The sequence below is a fragment of the Plectropomus leopardus genome, chromosome 24 (assembly GCF_008729295.1).
Source record: "Plectropomus leopardus isolate mb chromosome 24, YSFRI_Pleo_2.0, whole genome shotgun sequence".
Classification (NCBI taxonomy): Eukaryota; Metazoa; Chordata; class Actinopteri; order Perciformes; family Serranidae; genus Plectropomus; species Plectropomus leopardus.
The window spans coordinates 11193642-11214370 of record NC_056486.1 but is presented as its reverse complement, the minus strand read 5'-3'; the positions used below and the strand labels follow the sequence as shown (position 1 = coordinate 11214370).

At 38.7% G+C, this 20729-nt stretch overlaps 1 protein-coding gene across 3 annotated transcripts in view; it reads right to left on the bottom strand.

Annotated features, from left to right (window-relative positions):
- The window catches only part of slitrk6 (SLIT and NTRK-like family, member 6), a 159093-nt gene extending 141216 nt beyond the window's left edge, over positions 1–17877 (bottom strand). For 2 of the 3 annotated variants that reach the window (XM_042512838.1, XM_042512839.1), the window contains exon 1: positions 17639–17827. The gene's annotated coding sequence lies outside the window, so the exon portion shown is untranslated. Of the gene's footprint in view, positions 1–17638 lie in introns of all 3 variants that reach the window. The other variant, XR_006107146.1, reaches the window with a different exon arrangement.
- Positions 17878–20729: the final 2852 nt, after the last annotated feature.

Below are 20729 nucleotides of genomic sequence, written 5' to 3'. Positions count from 1 at the left end.
GCAATTAAATTGTCTGGTGACTGGTGTAAAATGTTATGGATACAAGTACCATCCTGTGAGCTCTCGGGCCATCGTGGTATTGGTTATTAAGTAAAAAAGTAATTAAGCCATCATAAAATCATTAATTGTGATCTCTGGAAGAAAAGCGAAGTGGTTGCCTTATTAGGTTAGATCTCTAATAATAATAATAATAATAATAATAATAATTATTATTATTATTATTATTATTATTATTATTATTATTATTATTATTAACAATATAATTATATTTTTAAAAAATATTTTCTTTGAACTTTCACACTGCTGCACCTCTTTAAAATGTATTTTCCTTAATTTTATGCATTTTACACACTAATTTTAGCTTTATTTCTATTGATATTATCTCATAAGGTTTTATTTTCCATCTTGTGTTATGCATTCTGTGCATTCCATTTTTTATCCGTATGTTTATCTTACTTTTGCTAGCACTATCAAATGGGTTTTATCCATGTGAAGATGCATTCTATTTATTAGTTCTTATTTTATTTTTACTTGCAGATTTTATTATGTCTTCTGTGTCTTTTGATGTAAGGCACTTGGTGCAAGTAATTCTTTTTGTTGTAAAGTGCATTGAGCTGCATATCTTGTATGAAAGGTGCTATACAAATTAAGATTATTAATATTATTGGAATAATTACTAAAAAAGAACAAGTGCACTTGAAAAATTCACACAAATAAACAACTTGTCTAACAAACAATAAGACAACATGGTATGCCCAAAATTGCTAATTTTATTTTCTTCTTACATTGCGCTGCACTCCAGATGTGTTTTGCCTTTCTATTTTTTCTTTTGCTAATGCTCTCTGTATGAACATCACCCCCACCCCTCGGGATGGCACCCCAGGATGCACCCGGCATCACTTTTGCCTTTTCATGTAGTCTTATGCTCTCAGTGCTGTGCTCTTTCATTTCTCTTTTGTACAATTGTTTTAAATGCTAAAAAAACTTGGATTTTGCACATGAACAAATGCCCTTTAAAACAATTGGATCCAATTGCTTGGATGTGTTATTTCAGAAAAAAAACAACACACATGCATACATTGGGTCCATAACCAGAGTGTCTGTTTTAATTCTGCATATGAGCTGTCGCGCTTGAGACCTATTAAACTGTGTTCCACTCGAATGCTAAACCAAATTAGTCGAGGTCTTGAACTTCACTTCGAGTAACGTGTTACCATTTACGTGCTCGATTAGTATTCAGTTAGAATGTAGATGCCATAATCAGAAAGAGCGTAAGCATTAAGGGAGGGATGAGGGAGGGATTCCATGAACGTGCTAACTCCCACTGTGTGTACGAGAAAACTCAGAGGCAGTGTTATAGAGGGGAGAGATAAATCTCAGCAGAAGAGCCCCTCTCCAATAATACTCGCCCTCTGTCTCTCTCTCTCTCTCTCTCTGTTTTTCTCTCTGTTCTTTCTAAATAGAGCAATTCAATGGAATCCCACCGAGACATGGGATAAATCAATTTTCTAACACTGTATCCAACACATCTTTGCTCTCTTCTGCCACAAGCTTTTTATTGCCTCTAAAGTTTTATTTTATTTTTCGATACTTGGATGAATTGGCCTCATAATTAAAAGATGGTGAGAACATTTTCTAATAGATTATAAATGAACACTTTGAGTGGCGAAGAGAAAAGAAGTTTGAAATTAGGAGAGGACCCCAAGTGTCCTTCCTAAATCTCCCTTACCCCTGTGGAAAATAACTTCTATCACTCCACTTCTTTCCCCGTCTGTTTTTATTCCTAGAATATTCAAAGAATGCGATACAACAAAGAAAATGTAAAAAAAAAAACATTTTTTTAAATTTAAAAAAAAGAGCATAATCAGCCTTTCTGTGCCCTCTGATGTTATTCAGTTCTAATCATCAGAAGGCAATACAACAATTTTGTTTCCAAGACTGCCGGATGACTGAGAAGTTCTTGGAATGGGTGAGTGGACCTGCCAAAGAGTCTTTGGTACCCTGTCAGTTACAGAAGCTGGGGCTGCCCCAAAAGCACACAGCTTTTCCCAATGCTTTTGATTAGACCACCACGTCCGGCCAGCAATTCACATGCTTGACAAAAGAGAAATATACAGGTTCTAAACTTATAGTCAGTCGAGGACAAAGTTTGAAGAAAGAAATTGTCATTTAAAGTATAAAAAATCCAAACTGCTTTGGATGGATGTCTTAAGCCCTTTTAAAATAAATTAATAATTAAAAAAAAAAAAACCTCACATGCCAAAAGTCGATAATAGCAACCAGCAGGAGCTTCCATTTAAGTGTTGGAGAGGTCTTTTTGAAGTGTCCAAAGCAAGACAGCTGAGTCAGGCCCCATAAGTTGTCCTTCCAATTTCAGGTTCAGGTTTTCTTGAACTCAGTGTGAAGCCTATTTTAAGACTGCACGCTATGGACGTTGAGTCAAAGTCAATGAAACAAGGAAAGTCAATGAAATGTAACAGCAAAACTGATCTTTATAGATTAGCTTCTCTAACCTCTCTTCATTCCATATCTGTAATTGTAACATTATATTCATAGCATGCCGCCCTCCCTGGAGATCTATCAACAATCTTGTTTCATTCTCAGCTGTGTGAGTTTATTGCAAGAATCATTGTGCACTCTTTGCAATGACCTTAAATCTCATTTTCCAACCTCTGCTTGCTCACCTGTAAAATAATCCACAGATACCGAGGCCGAGACCTTAAAAATAACATTGGTGGGGTATTGAATGAACATTTGCCTCCGTATATGGCGCCGCGTTCAGTTAACCTTTCCCACACTCAAGATCCTATAAAAGAAGATAGAGCATATTGTTGTTTTCTTTGTCCTTATCCTCAGATCCCCCATCTCTATTTTCTTCTCACCCAGTAAAATGACACCCCCCTTTATTCAAGTGTGTTCTCTCATCCGTTTGCCCTTGTCAAGCCCTCCTTCTTTTCTCTCTCACTCTCTTGTTCACCCCTTCTTCTTTTCTCTCCCTGTGACCCTTCTTCCCCTCCGGCTAACCTAACATCTTGTCATCGCCTCACTGTGCCCTGATGCCTCTTGCATGGCTTACATGACCGGGAAGGCCGATACATGGCGCCGACTTGATGAAATGTATTGATCGTGTTAGGAAGCCCAGTCTATCAGAGTGCCTCGATGACAGACTGAACAGTTGCATTCTTCCAGCCATCCAACCAGTAAATCATTTTTCTACTTGTGCAAACACTGCATGTATGTTTTGTGACAATTTACTTTTACAAAATAAAGTAATTTTCTTTCAGAACTTTTCCGCTCTCATGCAGTCTCTTGCCCTTGCCAAAGTTAAATTCATCTTAATTATTACTGATATGAAGGCTGCTACATCACCCTCTGTTACTCAGTGTGAGTCACTTGGCAAGAGTGCAGCATTATCACCATGTCAGATTTGAATTCATGCTGAGGGTGACTATTTGCGGACTGCCCATTGTTACAAAGGCCCAAAATTCTGAAGCCCTGTTAGTCCTAAAAATGTCCCATTGGACCGAAAGCCCATTTCTCTGCCAGCCTCATATCACAAAAACAAATGCCTTTGTCTTCAAGTCCTGTTTCTCCAAAAATACAAACTTCCGTCAGTTAGACAAGCCATTGCCTGATAAAATGTTGACATGTTTCTGTGAACTATGCAAATGTTACATTTGTGAACAACATTGTGGTGAATGTGTGCTGAGGTGGTGGCACAAAAACACTTGGTTGCCAAGTGTTGATTGCCAACGTTTGGTGCCAGAAAAGTCCCATGAAATGTGGGGACAGGTCAGTGAAAAACACTAGGGTTTGGCGGTCTAAACAATGTTGTGAAGGGTAGGTAAAAAGACCCATGACTGATGGTTCAAACACCACTGGGAAACACTGAAAAGAGTCGATAAAAAAACACGAGATTGGTTGCTAAAACGCTGCTTAAAAAATTCTGTGAAGGGTCAGTAAAAACATCCAAGATGGGTGATTCAAATGCAGCTGAAAAATGTCACAAAGGGTCATTAAAAACACCTGAGGATTGATGGCTAAAACGCTTCAAAAAAACGCTACTAAAGGTTGGGTTGCCTTTTGGATCGAAAGCAGTTGGTAAACTGAAACTAACTGCAGGGAGTATGTATTTTAGCAGGACTTCAGGGCAATGGCCTCTTGTTGTTGGATAATGGAAGTCTGACAAATTGGTTTTAAGTCCAATTGGACATTTTGCGGACTAATGGAGCTTTAGAATATTGGATTGTTGCAACAATGGCATGGCATCAATTATTTTGCTTGGACATTCAAGTTCACACGTTGCTGTGCAGAAAAGAATGTTACGTTTTCCATTTAGTGCTTAACAAAGCAAACATCGCCCTTAGTAATTTCTATTGATGAGAGTAATCATAATAATGCATTGACATTTACAGGTTTAAATTAAAATCAACAGACGGTAGAGTGCAAAATCATTGTTGCCCTTCAGCTAAAAATAAAGAAAGAGTTCAGGATTCAACTACGTCTGCAAGAAACTTTTAAGTAACTTTTGACGAAATGTATTCTTTAGAGGAAAATCCATCTGAAAAGAACTAATTTGCAACATTCAACCAATGTCTAAAGGATTCAGTTGAAGGATCACAGTAGTTTGCACACTGGTTATTAGAAAACTCCACTTGAATCATCGAAGTACCACCAGAGGTCATGATGGCGGACTGAATTATTCTCCGGGGTATTATCCAAATAAAAAGGAGACACTAATGCATTGAAGTCAAGCAAGGTACACAGTGTCTAAATGGTCTTTACAGGGCTACAACAGCAACAATTCAAGACCTTACTCGAGCTCTGAGCGTGGCAGAATAGTTTGCTGCTCTGGAAGTTTTAATGGGACAATTATCGGGTGCACAATCAGCAGAACAGAGAGGCAGAATAGACAAGCTCTTTGCTTAAATGTTGCTGGTTCTAATCACTTAAGTTGATGAAAAGATTTGGACACAAAAAAGTATGATAAGGTGCACGTCAGCAAGGCTGCTAACCCCTTTCTGCCTCTGTAAAAACTCCTCATTGGCTAACTGTAGATAGTCATTATAATGGAGCAGCTTCCAGGTTTATTTAAGACAAGTTGGTGCAGAAAAGGTCTCTGCATATCCTCCCTGGACAAGTAAAGGTCAAAAACCTCAATGTCAGCCATCAGATGTAAATTCTGAAAGCTGTGCTGTCTTGCCGCATTACATTTTTTTTTAATTTCGAAAGGTTTCAGGGTGACAAACACACATATTGTGGAGGTTTATTTAAATTACAGCAGGACTGTTTTTACTGCATCCTCAATGTTGCAGTTTACGTTCAATTGCAAAGTTGTGTCATTTGCAGAGGGAAGGCAAATGACAACATTCGCAATGATGAAAGATCTTTCCAGCATATAATTTCGCTTGACAGTCTTTCCCCCAGCTACAGGAACTTTTAAAGTATAGTCACTTCAGAGTCGGTGCTGTAGCAGAGACAGTGTGTGGGAGAGAAATGAAAGACAAAGATGGGCAGCGGGAGAGGGGGCTGCATGGCCTCGCATCTATGTTTCCATAGCACACAGGCATAACACCAGAGGAACATATCCTAAAGTACACAGCATTTATTAAAATCACCCACACACTAGTAAGATCTTAAAATCCTTGGCTGGCAGCCTGTGTATACAGACGTTCATTCATTTTTTATGCTGCCCTCTGTGAGCACAAGTGATTTGATTCAAATTCAGAAAATCACTCCGCCGCTAGAGTCATTGTCACTCAATAAAACTGCTCGGGATTCTTTCATTTTGACCTTCTCACCAATAATCCTGGATTTACTGCAGTCAGTTGGAAAATGTATCGCCGCAGTTTACAGCAAGAAGCTGGCAGTGCTCTTTAAAAGATGTCTATTCACTCTCAATTTTGTTCTTTTTGGATGTGAATGTATTGTTTTTAGCCATTGGATATAGACATACCAAAGCTGGTCTGTCAGCCCACCACTTTCAGACTGAAATATCTTAAAAACTACAAGATAATGCTTTGATATTTTGTACAGATGTTAATTTTCCCCAGAGGATGAACTTACTTTGATGTTTCCTTGAAATTTTCACCAGTGCAACCATGAGGCTAATATTTTTGTTTTGTATAAAACTACCTGACAACCACTGGATGGATTGCCATGACATTTGGTATGAACATTCATGCTACTGACAGGATAAATTATAATTGGACCAAAAACTAGCTAAACTTATGACATTCTTATCAGCAATAAATCTACTTTGTGTCATTAAGTAGCAAATGTTAGCATGTTAACATTGTCCTGTAAGTCTATTAGCTACTGACATTAGCAGTCATATATATATGTCAGATGTTCATACTAAATATGTTCAAATTTCCAATAATAAGGTAAACATATGTAAGTAAGTAATCCAGCAAAAGATATCTATGATTTTGGGCTTCAGGCACATTCATGTAAGTATTTACGTTTCATACAGCGCTACATGTACTTACATTCCAAATAAATATATTAACTTGGCTGCTGAGGTTTTTAGTGTCATCCTGATTTCGGATCATATGTGTTGTTGTTGCTGTCCAGGTTTTGGTTAATGGCCATTTTTATTGTATAAAGTGCTGCTATACTCTGTTGCAATCTTTTCCCGGCTGCAAGTACACTGCTACTTGCAGCCACATGCTTAGGACAGGGAAAATCTAAATCTTTGTACCTGATCTTATTAATTCTTCCCCATTTTCGGTACATATTCCGCTGGAACATGTCCGGTTGTGAGAGATGTGGTTTGATTGATGGCTTTTTATGGTAAAAAGTGCCGCTTTACACTGTTACAGTCACTCCCCATCTGGAATGATGTTGCAAAAACACAAAGAGTGCAGATGCAAAAGTAACGGCAAACGCTGAATAATCAGAGCAGACTTTGTTGTCTTCAGAGTGGGGCTTGAAGAGACTAAATTGCAAATTTTTAGACATAAGGTGGACACATGAGTATCAGCACATAAGGTATGAGGAAAGGAATTGTTTTTGAACATTTAAGCAGGTAAACATGTTCTAGTATTAACTGAAAATACAAGTACAACCCGAAAAATGAGCATAATAGGTCTGCTTTAAAGCACTGCTGTGTCTAAGTACAGCCTCACTGAGCCCCTAGCATGGATGTAGTCTCTTATTGTGGTCTCTGTAATACACATGAAACCCTGCAGCATTGCCTTTATACCTCATTTTTCATATCTGAATAAGCAGTCTGCTTTCCGAGGTCCTCACATCATCAAGAGTAAAGATTACAGCAACATGACACCTCCTTAATAACAGCGCTCATCAGGAGAATTAGCGAGATGTATGTTGAGGTCTGGCTGGTTTGAACACTCAGGCTCATGCTCCCTCTGTTTGGGGCATCATGCAGAAAGTACACTATCCATCTCCTCTCCCCATAGAAAGCATGGCTCAATCACCCCCCTGACAAGTGCTGCCATCTCTCATTTGGCCACCAGTGTTATCCAATTGGCAGCGCTCACATTACTGGCCTGCCTCCCCCCTTTTCCTGGCTGCTTGGTGCAAACCCGCTGACGCTGCACAATAGCAACTTTCTATGGGCTGCTGGACTCGTCTACAGGGGGATTTTAGCTGAGGTCCCCTCTAATCGGGCTAATTCTGAATCAGCCAGGACCATTCCAAAGGGTGTGTTCATCGTTCCGTATTAATCTTTTGGTGAACTGATGCTGAACTCTTTATCAGCAAGGAGGGAGGGTGTATAATTGCCTACAAGAGAGGCTGGGGAGGAACGAGGAGGCAAGGCGATCCCACCTCCCTCTTTCACTATATCGTTCAACAAATATCCTGTCGCTGTGTTGCAACACTTTTTCCTGTGTGAAAGAGAAAAAGGTTGTCTGGACAGCAACTTGTTATATTCGGCACCAGTCGTGAGCTATCATCGTCATCACGGCCGTCATCATCAAGCTGTGTGAAAGCCTCAGTATCTGGGGCTTTCTTTCCCTGTTGTTGAAATTATAAATGCCTGATGAAAAGGGAATATTTCTAAGTGGTTGTGATGCACTAAAGCAAAGACATCTCCTGCTACAAAATACATAAAACAGCCATTTAATTCAGCTTTTATCTCTTCCTGTCTCAGTGTGTATGCAAGTCCCCTTTGTTTGCATGGTAGCCATGCATTTGTCCTTCAAAGGAAACAGAGCTCAACAAAATACTTTTGTCGTCAGCCGCCATGTTTGGTTTGGTTATGCATCTACTAAAAGCCCTGCTTCAATGTAGAGTTGGGGGGGGGGGGGGGGCTGAGGTTGAGGAGAGTTCTGTGGTAACCTAAATAATTACACGCCCTGTTCTCCCAGAGTGATTAATTATATCTGCGGAAAGGGATTTCTTATTTTAGAGCCCTCCACAGACAAGGGCTGGTGGGGAGAAAGACAAGAAAAACAAAGAAGACAAAATACAAGGAGGCCCTTATCAAACCTTTCTTGACAGATTTAGGCTGTATGCAAGACTTGCAGAGTAATATCTTTTGCTTTCTGGTCAGCTTGCAAGAGCTGCACTGAGGACGTGGAGGATTTAAAGTGAATCAATGTTTCACAGTGGACATAATTAACTGCATTTGAGGATCTTGACAGGATATTGCGAGGAATTTTATAGCGTTGCATATAGCATTTGGGATGGATTAGCGCTCCTCATGGCCATTACTTCACATAATTTCTTCATTTTCCTTATCTGCGTGTGCCAGAGTGGTCTTTCCGGAAGGTTTGCGAACATACATGTCTCATTTGGCCGGGAGGGTATTCCCCCCTGGCTGACTCCATGCCATGTGATTTTCCACATTGGGAACCTGCATTTAGATTTGTTATGATACAGCATAATATTGAGCTAGAAGCTTGGGGTGGGAGGTCATAGCAGGATGAGAAGACTGAAGGAAATCTCTCAAGATTGCATCCTCATCGGATGATTATGTTTCCCATATGGGAAATACAGATTTGGATCCAGCCTTTACGGCTAATGTCAAATTTTAAATCCACTCATACAGAGGAAGATGGAAGTGAGCGGAATAGAAAATATTTACTGTATTGCATGGGCAAAAAAGACCATTACGTTCATTCAGGTGGGACCAAAATGAACAGAATAACTGAGATTTTTGACACAAAGACGGTCTTAAGTAGTTAGAAGGTTAAAAACAAAGACACAGCAGTTCAGATGTGATTAACAATACTCAGTGAAAAAAAGAAATTACCTGACCTCCCTAAAGGTGTGTTCAGATTTAATATAAAGATTAAATTTTGTCTTTACTTCCTTCCACTATACAAAAATGAGGCCAAAATATCCCAGACACTGTCATCTTGTGCTGGTGATGCCATTTGAAGCCAGACCGCGTGCAGTAGCATTGCTGGCGAACGCACCGATTAGCACACATAGTGGCCTTTCAGGATGTCAAACCCTCTTTTTAAAGAATCAAATAACTAATTAAAACCGAGTTTATCAGAAAAATCAACACTTCAAAGTAAACTTGCATGACAAGGACTTAGCTAAAAAAAACCAGACCTAAAATGATCTAAACTACAGCCACCAGGGTGCAATCCAAATGTTTTGGCTTCACTTCTGCGGATCTATCACATCATCCATCTATATTATACAGTCTATAGTTCAAACCAACTTCGAAGCAAATTTCTGTGCAATTAAATAACATACAAAGTCAATGCAAATTACAAATAGATGCATATTTACAGCAGACAACGTAAAATGGCACAATATGTCCCTGCAGGAGGTATAGTGTTTTGTGAAGCTTCGTTGTGAAGGACAATCAGCACTGAGATTTATCTGTGAGCACCCGGAGCTCGATGACGAAGGGTCAGTTTTGTCCAGAAACAGAAAAAAAAAATAAGGCGCTTGGAGTGAGGGAAGCTATGGGGCTGTAGACTAAGTTCTGAAGATATTTATTTGATTCTAGATTGGTTAGCATTGACGTTAAAAGGAGCTGTTGTCTCCATTAAAAAATAAAAAAAAGCTCCACCGCTCCTATTAATCCAAGTACCAGGGAGGGAAAATTTGCTTTGCATTTAGTTTGAACACACCTTTATATAAATAAATCCAGGTCCCATGTAATGCCACTCACAGTTGCAATTTTTTTTTTTTTTAATCTAAAATTTTCAAAATCAAACACATCTTCACAATGTAAAGTCTACAAGCTGAGTGGGAGCTTGTGGGTGGGACAGCAGTCGTCACAAAGTATTGTGCTTATTCTATGAATTATCTGATGGAAAAGGAATTTAATAGCTTTAGTATTTTTTTTGTTTTGTTTTAAACTTAGCTTACTTCCCATTTGCCCTCTGTCTGTTGATTGTGATAATAAGGTTAAAAAGGAGCTGAGTGTGACAAGTCTGTGTACAGCCACACAAAGCAGGCAGGATATTGACCTCCTCAGCAATGTTTCAGCACCATGGACAGCGCACAAGTGGCCCCAGTGCTGTCCATGGTTCTGAAACCACTGTTAAGCTTTATTACATGTATCTCAGTCAATCAGTTTGTTGTTGTTGCTATTTTTCTATGTATGAATAAATTAAATCAAATATAATAGATACATGTAGCTTTAACGGTTAACGTTCTGTCTTAAACAGAGAACGGGGGTGTGTTTAACAGTCGGGCGTAACGTTACCCCATAACCATAGCAGCAACATTCGTAGCTGAAAGGACAGAGGCCGGCCGAATTGTGTTCATAAGGCTGAATGTCAGCAGACATTTACTGAAAATAAACCATTTTCAACAGAGTGCTCATATTTATTGATTTATTAGTTTTATATCTCAGTCAACTATAGCAAGTGATCGGAATCTGCAGCTCAAAAACAGACACTATCAACTGATCAATCTAAAACAGAAAACATGTTTTGCCAGTTAAAAACATTATATAATGTGGGAAATTTATTTGATTTTAAACACCTACCGGTGCAGATTGTGCTCCTCTAAATGACACAGAAACAGATTTGAACGATAAAGAAAGGCAGAGTGTTGCTGCATCGCTCTTTATTTTGTCAAGCAACACTCTTGAAAAGTGTCAAGCATCCCACCATAAATCAGGATGGATGGTTATATGTTTGTAGAGGTGCACATCAGCCTGGCCCATTATATTTAGATTTTTTCTGATGCACACAATTTTTTTTCTAAGCGCACAAGGTGAGCAGTTTCAATTGCACTGAACAGACGCCATCTTTGGGCTCAGCATCTAGTTATTATTGTACATCTATGCTTAAATCCCTTCCAGAAATACACAACTCCCTACTTATTTTAATAACGTATACTCAGCTGCAACCTGCAAGAAGTTTATTACAGTGATTAATTATATTTGCATAAAAAGTAGAGCCCCAGTCTTTTATTTTGTACGCTGCACATCTTGTTTTACTCCTTCTTTTTAATCTATAGAATGCTGCAGCAGTAATATAATATCTTCCAATATATTATGCAGAACTTTTATTCTCATTCATCAAGGCGAGGCGAAGGGAGGTTAGGCCAGAGAGAGCAGATCACTGCTCAGTGGCACTGAGCATAGATCTTCAGCCTCTGGCTCTGCACTGATCCGCCTGGCAAAGACAAATTTAGCACCAGCCCTTCTCGGCTTTCCTAAATGGCACATAATCTCCGAAATGCTCTTAACCTTTTCATGGCTATGGGAGTCCTGGTGAAGCAGTCAACCTGAACATTATGTTGTGAATCTGTCAGGGGTTTAATAACTTTTCCCACTCTCTAGTATGCCAAACTGGCTCATGGTACAGAAACAAAAGAGAGATTCTCCTCCTGCCCAGTGGGCCATTCTGGCTCAAAGAAGGCTTACTTGACTCTTTTCTTAGGCATGTGTGCTAAGGGGATGCTCATGCTGAGTATGCAGCAAAAGCATGGGCCAATGTCTTAAGGTATCAGAGCTTTAGAAGATGTTCCACTCTCTTTACTTTTATCGAAAAGCATGCTTCACAAGAGAATATACACGTTTTTGACTAGAATCCTTCATAATCTATTACATACTTGTCCTTTAATGCTCCTTCATCATTACTGTAGGTTGTCATCGGTGTACCGTACCCGTTCCAGAAACCGATGAAAATTGCCACTTTCCTCCTCACAATCATGACACCTTAGAGGTCGAAATGACATTTATGTCAAATCTAGCAACTGCTGTGGAGCTGTGAGGTTATTCATGTATGTGTCAGAAAAAAAGAATAGAATATCTTATTAATACATTTACCCTGTGATGTCACTGTTGCACTGGGGTGAGCTGTTGGATTTTGGTGAGGAAAACTTACTTTCAAGCATGTTGAGTCAAGTGAGCACCTGCCATCCCATGTCTTTGTCAATTTAGGATGGTTGCTACCCACTATTAAGATTAACAGGTCATCTGGAGTTAACACATGGTTTATGCCAATCATTTCCCCTAAGGCACCATCACTGTGCTGTTTTTTTTTTTGTGCATCTTTTTGGGAGAGATTATTTGCCACTTAGGCTACACTTTCAAATAAATAAAAAGCGCTTTTGATCATCTTGTATTTGCCCTGGTCAAAAATGCTCTGTCTGGTGTTTGTGTGGAAATAAGAAGCTGCATTAGACCTTCTTAACTGTGAAGCATCTCAGGGCCTTTGCTAATAAAAGAGCTGTCAGTGTAACCCAAATTTGACATTGTAAAGTTGTGATTGCTTCCAAGGATACATCAAAATGTAAAATTTATACCACGGCTGGCTCTGACATGTTTGGAGCCCTAGGGGGAATCTGTTCTTGGCAGGGATGGGTTAACAAATGCAAGCAGCCGACCATATATGGAAGTTAACATCGCCCTGTTTCCCTCTACAAAAATCAAATGTTTTTTTTTTTTTCTATTGGATTTTGTCAGGAAATAAGCTGTGGGGATCAAACCTTTATATTGCTTACATGTTTTGTTTAGCAAAATAATCCTCTCAAATGAACTCTAGTTTTATGTCTTTTGGAGTGGAAATGCAACTAAAGTAAGTCTAAAAAGGAGCCACACCACCTCTGCATGACTAAACATCGCCACCACACTGAGGCTGTAAAGCTGTTTTCAATGTGACGACATTCTGGAGTCTCATTTAGCCATTTATTAGCAACCAACAGGTAAAAGCTTTAACATTTGGAAGCAAGGTATTTACTAAGGTATTTTATATTGTAGAACAAAAAATCTAACACATTGACTTTGCGATGAGGGAACTTGGAGCGCCAAAAGTCACAGGTTGTTATTTTTTTTTCTCTCCACAACTGAGTATAAGGGAAATACTACCACCTTGATATGTTTTAAAATTTGACATTTTCACAGCCTGTTGTGGGTCTGTGATTGGACTTCTTTTAATGCACGCAACACTCCCATCCTACAACACCAATCTGCAGGTTAAAATAAAATTGCTCTGAATTTTCTCTGGTTTGAAGTCTTTTGCCATCATGAGTAAGCAGCACGCTACACGATGGGAGAACCCTTAACTGTAAAATAGTTCATATTTGAATTCTATTATTCTTTCTTTATCTTATTTCTCTTTTTCTCTGTGGCCTGGCACACCGCCCCATAGTTGTGCTCCAAGTTAGTGGTTTTCAACCAAGCGTCCAGGAACTGTATGGGTCTTTGAGGAAGTTTCAGGAGGCTCCCAGAAAAATGCTGTATAGTTTGTTTTAACACTTTAATTCACTACAGGAGCGAGCCAAAATCGAGTAAGACTCGTAAGAGTGACGAGCGATTATAGGTTTCACTTCCTCCACAATTTTCTCCTCAGCTGTAGGTGACAACTATAGAATTCTACTCTGAATCATATCTAAAAACCAAAATGTTTTCAGATGGAGGTCCCTGAAGCAATATCTTTCCAAATGGGAGTCTGTGACCTGCAGTGTATCAATTTAGGTGTCCTTGACATAAAAAAAGATTGAGAACCACTGCAACAGCCTATGTGGCCGAGAGCCATGCCTGACTTGTACCGATGTATTTTCTTTTAATTTCCTATTGACTGATCATGCAATGCAATCAACCATACTGTTAAAATCTTGTCTCATCTTAAGCCTTTTTAACATGCATTAGATTTCCTATCAGGGACAAGCAAATGAAGCTAATTAAAAGAATCTCCCTTTAACAATATCAGACAAACCGTTTTAAGACATCAAGACAGGTGTTTGTCTATATATTTATAAAGGGAGATTCTTTTAATTATCTTCATTTGCTTGTCCCTGATAGGAAATCTAATGCATGTCAAAAAGGCTTAAGATGAGACAAGATTTTAACAGTATGGTTGATTGCATTGCATGATCAGTCAATAGGAAATTAAAAGAAAATACATCGGTACAAGTCAGGCATGGCTCTCGGCCACATTTATGTGCTGACCAAGAATTTGGAAAGGTTCTCCTGGAAATAACTTCAACCAATCAGTGAATGATACCCTGTAGTTTCAGAAAAAATGTGTTTTAGCAATTTATATGTCAGATGATAGGCTGTTCCTGCAATTCCAGGCCCCTGTGATACAAAAAAAGCCCATTTGAGGTAAATTATGCAGTTTCATTGACTTTAATATAAGTGAATATTGCTCATTTTGGCCCTTGAGTCCTGGAAATGATAGACTAGGTATTGAGCAGGAGAGTGAAGGTAGAATGATATAAGATATTCAGTCCCTTTTTTTAGAATGAAGGGTGATGGGGTTCAAGAAAAAGCTTTTAGAATCCAACCCCAAAAACCTAACACATTAACCCCCCTATATAAGAGGTCTACTACCACCTTCAACTAAACAAATAACTAGAATTTAAGACATCAAGACAGGTGTTTGTCTATATATTTATATATATATATATATATATATATATATATACATATGTATAACTTTTATGAGAAACTAAGGCACCCTAATGATCCATCTCACACTTGCAACTTGCTTTTAAATGATGAAATAATAAAGCAAGAAATCACAATTTTTTGTGAACTACAGACCAGATAAGACGATTATTTATGTGCTGACCAAGAATTTGGAAAGGTTCTCCTGGAAATAACTTCAACCAATCAGTGAATGATACCCTGTAGTTTCAGAAAAAATGTGTTTTAGCAATTTATATGTCAGATGATAGGCTGTTCCTGCAATTCCAGGCCCCTGTGATACAAAAAAAGCCCATTTGAGGGTAAATTATGCAGTTTCATTGACTTTAATATAAGTGAATATTGCTCATTTTGGCCCTTGAGTCCTGGAAATGATAGACTAGGTATTGAGCAGGAGAGTGAAGGTAGAATGATATAAGATATTCAGTCCCTTTTTTTAGAATGAAGGGTGATGGGGTTCAAGAAAAAGAGAGGGAGATTGAGGTGGAATGTGTTAAAAAAGAGAGACGGGGAGATGGCTTAGGGCTTGGCTCGGGCAAAAAAAAAGATAAGGAAATATGATATGTACATTTCAATAAAATGGGCATTTAGCAGTTGAGAATTGATACTGAAGTAAGGTATCATGGGATAGCTTCTAAAGTGGTTGCAAAGTGTTCACACAGTCATCTGAGGGGTTTTGCAACTTAAATGGAAGCACAGAGGTTAATTTATTGATTTGTTGTTGCTTTATTGAGATGGAATGTGAGTATGAAGGCATTCCGAATATAATCATGAACTCCTATCATTTTTATATTTGGTCCACACTTGTGTACATGGGAAATGTACTGGCTCGAAAGGCTGTTGTCGCTTGGCATCTCTTGATGCCAGAATTCAGATCCTCATCTCTGTAGCTTTTTAAAGTTGGATATAAAGCCCATCCAAACGTCAATATATTGGCACCATTGAGTTTTACATATTTTCCACTATAACGCTACCATGGTCAATTTGAAGATTTTATCAGCAGTCAGATAAAAGTCATTTTAAATTTTGTAGGAACTTCTAGTCTTGTTTGCAGCCATGCCCGCAGTCTACAAGCAGAAATATAGGGGCGTCTTTGTAAATCGATGAACATAATAAAGTCAAAATCATCTCTGTTTGAGGTTACAGTTTCCCATGAGGTCTGAGGTAGGTTGAATCTCGGGGTTAAGGCAAAGATTAGGTTATTAAACAACTTGTTTTTTCTATCTATCTATCCAAAAAATGCCAAAACGACCCATCCCACCCATCAGGCACACACCGCTTTGTGTGACACAGGACGCAAGGCCACATCCCTGGGTGGAAACCAAGTTTAAGGACACAACACACAGGTCAGTGCCAGACCTAGCACTTTCATGCCCCAGGCATGCAAATAAAACCAGATCTTATCTGTACTGACTACAAACAAAAAAAGAGATAATGAAGACACTCAAACTTGGTGTGAATACAGATAAACGACATAGCTAATAAACAATAATAATAGCCTAAATAACAGAAAATTAGTATGTAGTATAAAAGTATAATAGTATGTGCAAATTTGCAAATTTTGTCATCCTTTTTTGTACAACGCCTGACTGCTTTTGCCTTTTCATTTTCACTTACTCGAATGCTCTCCATAAACTCCTCTCTACCACGCCCATCAGTGCTTTACCATGGTCTGGTTGGATGATCACTCACCGATGAACACATTAAGGTGAACTGGTGAATTAAGTCACCTTGGCCATCCTCACTGAAGGTGAACTGAAGTGGCTACGACTATAGCTGGTACATCTACTATAGACTGACCATTAGCATTAGACCTTTAAATCATTTTTTTTCATGATGTTGGATTGAATTTTATTTTTTTTTAAAAGGACTAGATATAGGCACTCAATCCCATTTGAGGTATCGACTGAAATAACCCCGTTCCAAGCAGAACCAGCGCGTGCACTTTTGCACTCTGGGCAAAAACCAAATATGCCCTACCTCTAATTGCAATGTACCATACCAGCAATGAAAGACAAAGGCCAATTTAACATATTCATAAAGCAAAGCATAAACCGCAACAACAAACGCCAATATAGCTTACACATAACGCAGTACAACATTTATGTGCTCAAACAGCAGTGTGTCTAGGGATTGGCCACCCCAGGTATCACCCCAATATGAAATGAATATTCGTTTACAGGTGCAATTCATGCTGAAGCCTGAGAGACAGTAATGTTCCTGAGTAGTGTCTGGTCAGACTAATTTTGCATACAATGAAGTGATACAACCCTTAAAATGTTTGTTCACACAGGCTAATTTATTTATTTATTTATTTATTTACATCTGTGCGATATCACCCTTTTTTGCTGTGATTTGAAGGTCTATATATCATATAAAATACACTATAAACATGAATGTAAGACAGTGCAATAGTAATTAAAGTAGGGTAGTAAAGACAAAGACAAAAATGCTAAATTTAAGCTATTCTCATGCATGCATCCACAGCAGCGCTCATGCTTCACCTCTGCATAAGTCAGTGCCCAACTTGGGCCACCCCAGCAAAAAAAAGTCTGGGCACGCCACTGTGCGCAAAGTGTCAACAATATCAAATTATGCAGGACTCATGCTGGCGTTTTGCGAATACAGATACACATAATACACCACATACATCTTCATAACTTCAGCAGAGTGATGACAGTACGGCTTTTTTTTAAGCAATACAGTTTCAGCTCTTTAAACTAAATAATACCAGTGCAAATCTCTCTGTATAGCGCTTTGACAACACACAATACTAATGGACTGTAAGTTAACGGCTAGAGGCCAAATAAAGCTTACCTTTCAGCAGTGTCCACGGCGCTTTGCGGGGCCAAACTTGAGTCCGACTCTTCCCATTCGTGAAAACTTGCCCAGCTGATTTTAATGAGCGCCGAGGATGCGTGTCATGTTTTCCGGTCCTAAAAACCGTCTCTCGCGACTTTCTCTCACTTACAAAAAAAGTTTACAACACCATTAAAACGTAACATCCGTGCTTGCTTTGTTAAAATCCGACTATAACAACACAGAAAACTTCCAGGTAGTAACGGTTCCTGTTTCCTCAGTTGCTGTTTTTCTTCTTCTTTGGTGCCTTTATCCGGCTGCTGGCACCCTTGATCTCGCGTTAATGTGTGTTGTTTTAGGGTTACGGTTGGAGCCTGCAGTTACTGCTGTTGGTTACTGCGTAATGTTACTCATCAATCTTGACACATTTCGCCACCCTTGACATTTTGTTTTTATTTTAAATTATTTATTAATAAACGTACGTATACATGACATTATGTATACAATAAATACTTAAAAAATAAACAAAATAATAGTGATACAAAATCAAATTACAGCCTATTTGGTTCATGTAAAATGTTTCAAATATATTAATCATCTTTACTGCCTTTTTATTTTTAAGGCGCCTTATTGTGGTGATTTATTTATTTTCATTAGCATTTTTAAGACAAATGAACAAAACCCATAAACAAACAAAAAAAAAAAAGATTAAATAAATCAATCAATAAATAACAGCAGCTACTGTTCACCTAAATGGAAGCACTGGCCCTGGTTCCACTTGAATCTTTTTGTATCCAGATCTATAAAATCTGTGTGCAAATCTTCAGCATGAGGATGACTGGTGGTTGGATTTTATGCAACTAGATGCATTCATTCACATGATGATGAATGGAGAAAAAAAGTATCAAAACAGTATTCTATTGGTGTCAGTATCACTTTAATTGCATTGGTAATTATTAGATAATCAGCACTAGTTTATATACAGTAAATAAATCGAGACAAACTGCCAATCAATACTACAAATACTGCTATTGTGCAATCAAATTTAAGTCAGTCAAAGAAAAGAGCTGAGCACATTGACCTATCTTTGAGTTTGAAGCTTGTCTGAGATTCAGAATTGTAGGGATAAATGCTTTTCTACTTATTCACACTCCACAGCTTTGTGATGCAACACCTCAGTCAGCTCAATGGAGAAACTCGGAGTGAGTCAGACATGTGCGCAGACTGTGAACCAGACCCTGGAGAGTGTTGCGAAATAAATGTGCGAGATAAAACACAGAATTGAAATTTTACAATAACCGAGGGTCAAGCAGGGCACGCTTTGTTGGCAGAACAAAAAGGAAAAAAAAAAAGTTAAGGCACCTGAATTTAAAAGAGAACTTTTCTTTCATTTTGTCTCTCCTCCTCAGCTGATATGAGTGAATGAAAACTGTCAGCAGCTCTCGGAACAACACACAAAGCCACACAGCTTTATTCATGACTTGAATGCTTAATAATCATATTATTATTTATTTATTTTTTGCCCCATTTAAGCTTTTAAAGTGCATTTTTCCCCCCCATAAACACTGGTGGCCTTGAGATGCCATTGCCGTTAACATTTTGTTAATATCGTCCATCACTTCTGGCATCCTAAAAAAAAAATAAGTTTATCTTGGCAGAAGCACTCCATGGAGAGACTCTTTCTCTCTCACTTCCTCAAAGAAAAGATTTTTTTTCTTTGCTTCCTACCTTTGAATCCTCCACCAAGGCCTCGAATGCCAAAGGAACACTTTTAATTCATCAGCGGGGGGACACTGAAGGCTGTTCTGGATCATTGGACAGACAGCGACTGAAGTCTGAAAGACAGAGAGAGAGAGAGGAGCGAGAGGCGGAGAAAGGGACTGACTGGGTAATTTAAAAAGTCTCCCTCATAGAACGAATAAAGGACTTTGCAAACAGTAGAGTAGAAAGACCTCCACCATTTAATTATCAAGTAATTGTAAAGTCCATAACAACAGAGACCTGAAAGCGGGAGACAAGGGGAGAGGGACGGCTCCATGAAAATGTAATTAGCTGAATATCATTTCTCCTCACTCTCAGCCACTGTAGAAGTTAAGGGGACAAAGAAAGAAAAACACAGACAAGTTCCTTTTAAGATAAAACTAAACGCAGTGTCACCATTTAGATCTTCAGTGACTTGGATCAATATGTAATTACCTCTGGGAGGAAGAAACACCTTCTCTCCCCATCTTTTTACACTCTCTTTAACCCCTCTTTATTTCCAGGGAGGGAAACAAAACGGCAGTGATATAGACTGACAGTGTGTCCAAACCAGGCAACACGTGTATTTCCATTTTTTTTCTATTTCAATTAAGAAAAATAGCCAAGGAACCATTAAGCTTTTTTTTTTAGTGGTGGAACTTCCACCTATAACTCAGGTGGATAACAGTGCTGGCCTGCAGGGAAGGCTGAAAAATGAAGCTTGTGGGGGTCACTAGTCGTAGTTCAACTGTTGGAACAGATAGAGGTGGAGGTGGAGGAGCATGCCCTCTGCTCAGCCTCAGCAACAACAGTCGCTGCCCTGCAGCACATCACTTATCCTCAGACTGTTACCAACACATCCAAAGCAAGGAGGACTTTTGCTACTGCAGAGGTGGAGTTACTGCCAGAGACTAAACTACTTGTTAATATTGTAAAGAGTGCCATTTCCATGCAAGTCTCAATGGTTTAGAGGGCAGAGCTTTAAGAAGATTAGGCAGGCAATTACATCCCCTCCTTAGCAAATCCATATAGTACTATATTAGGGTTTAGATAAATGCTTGGATGAAACAAGTATACAGCAAAGATACAAGTTTCAGAGCAAAATGTGTCAAATCCCTTTGTGATGAGGAACAATCCTCATGTGGGTTGCTGTGTTTGGTCTCTAACTCTTGTGATCAAAAACGATCTGAAGCTCAATTCTAAGGCTGTTATGCAAATCGAGACTTAAAAAAAATATAGTGATGTATGATCAACACATATCAATTTAAAACACCACCTTTCAGTTAGATTCAATACAATACATTCATTTGTGGGGTTAGCTGTATGTAAATTACATAATGTACATTTATACACAGCAACACTGACTTTT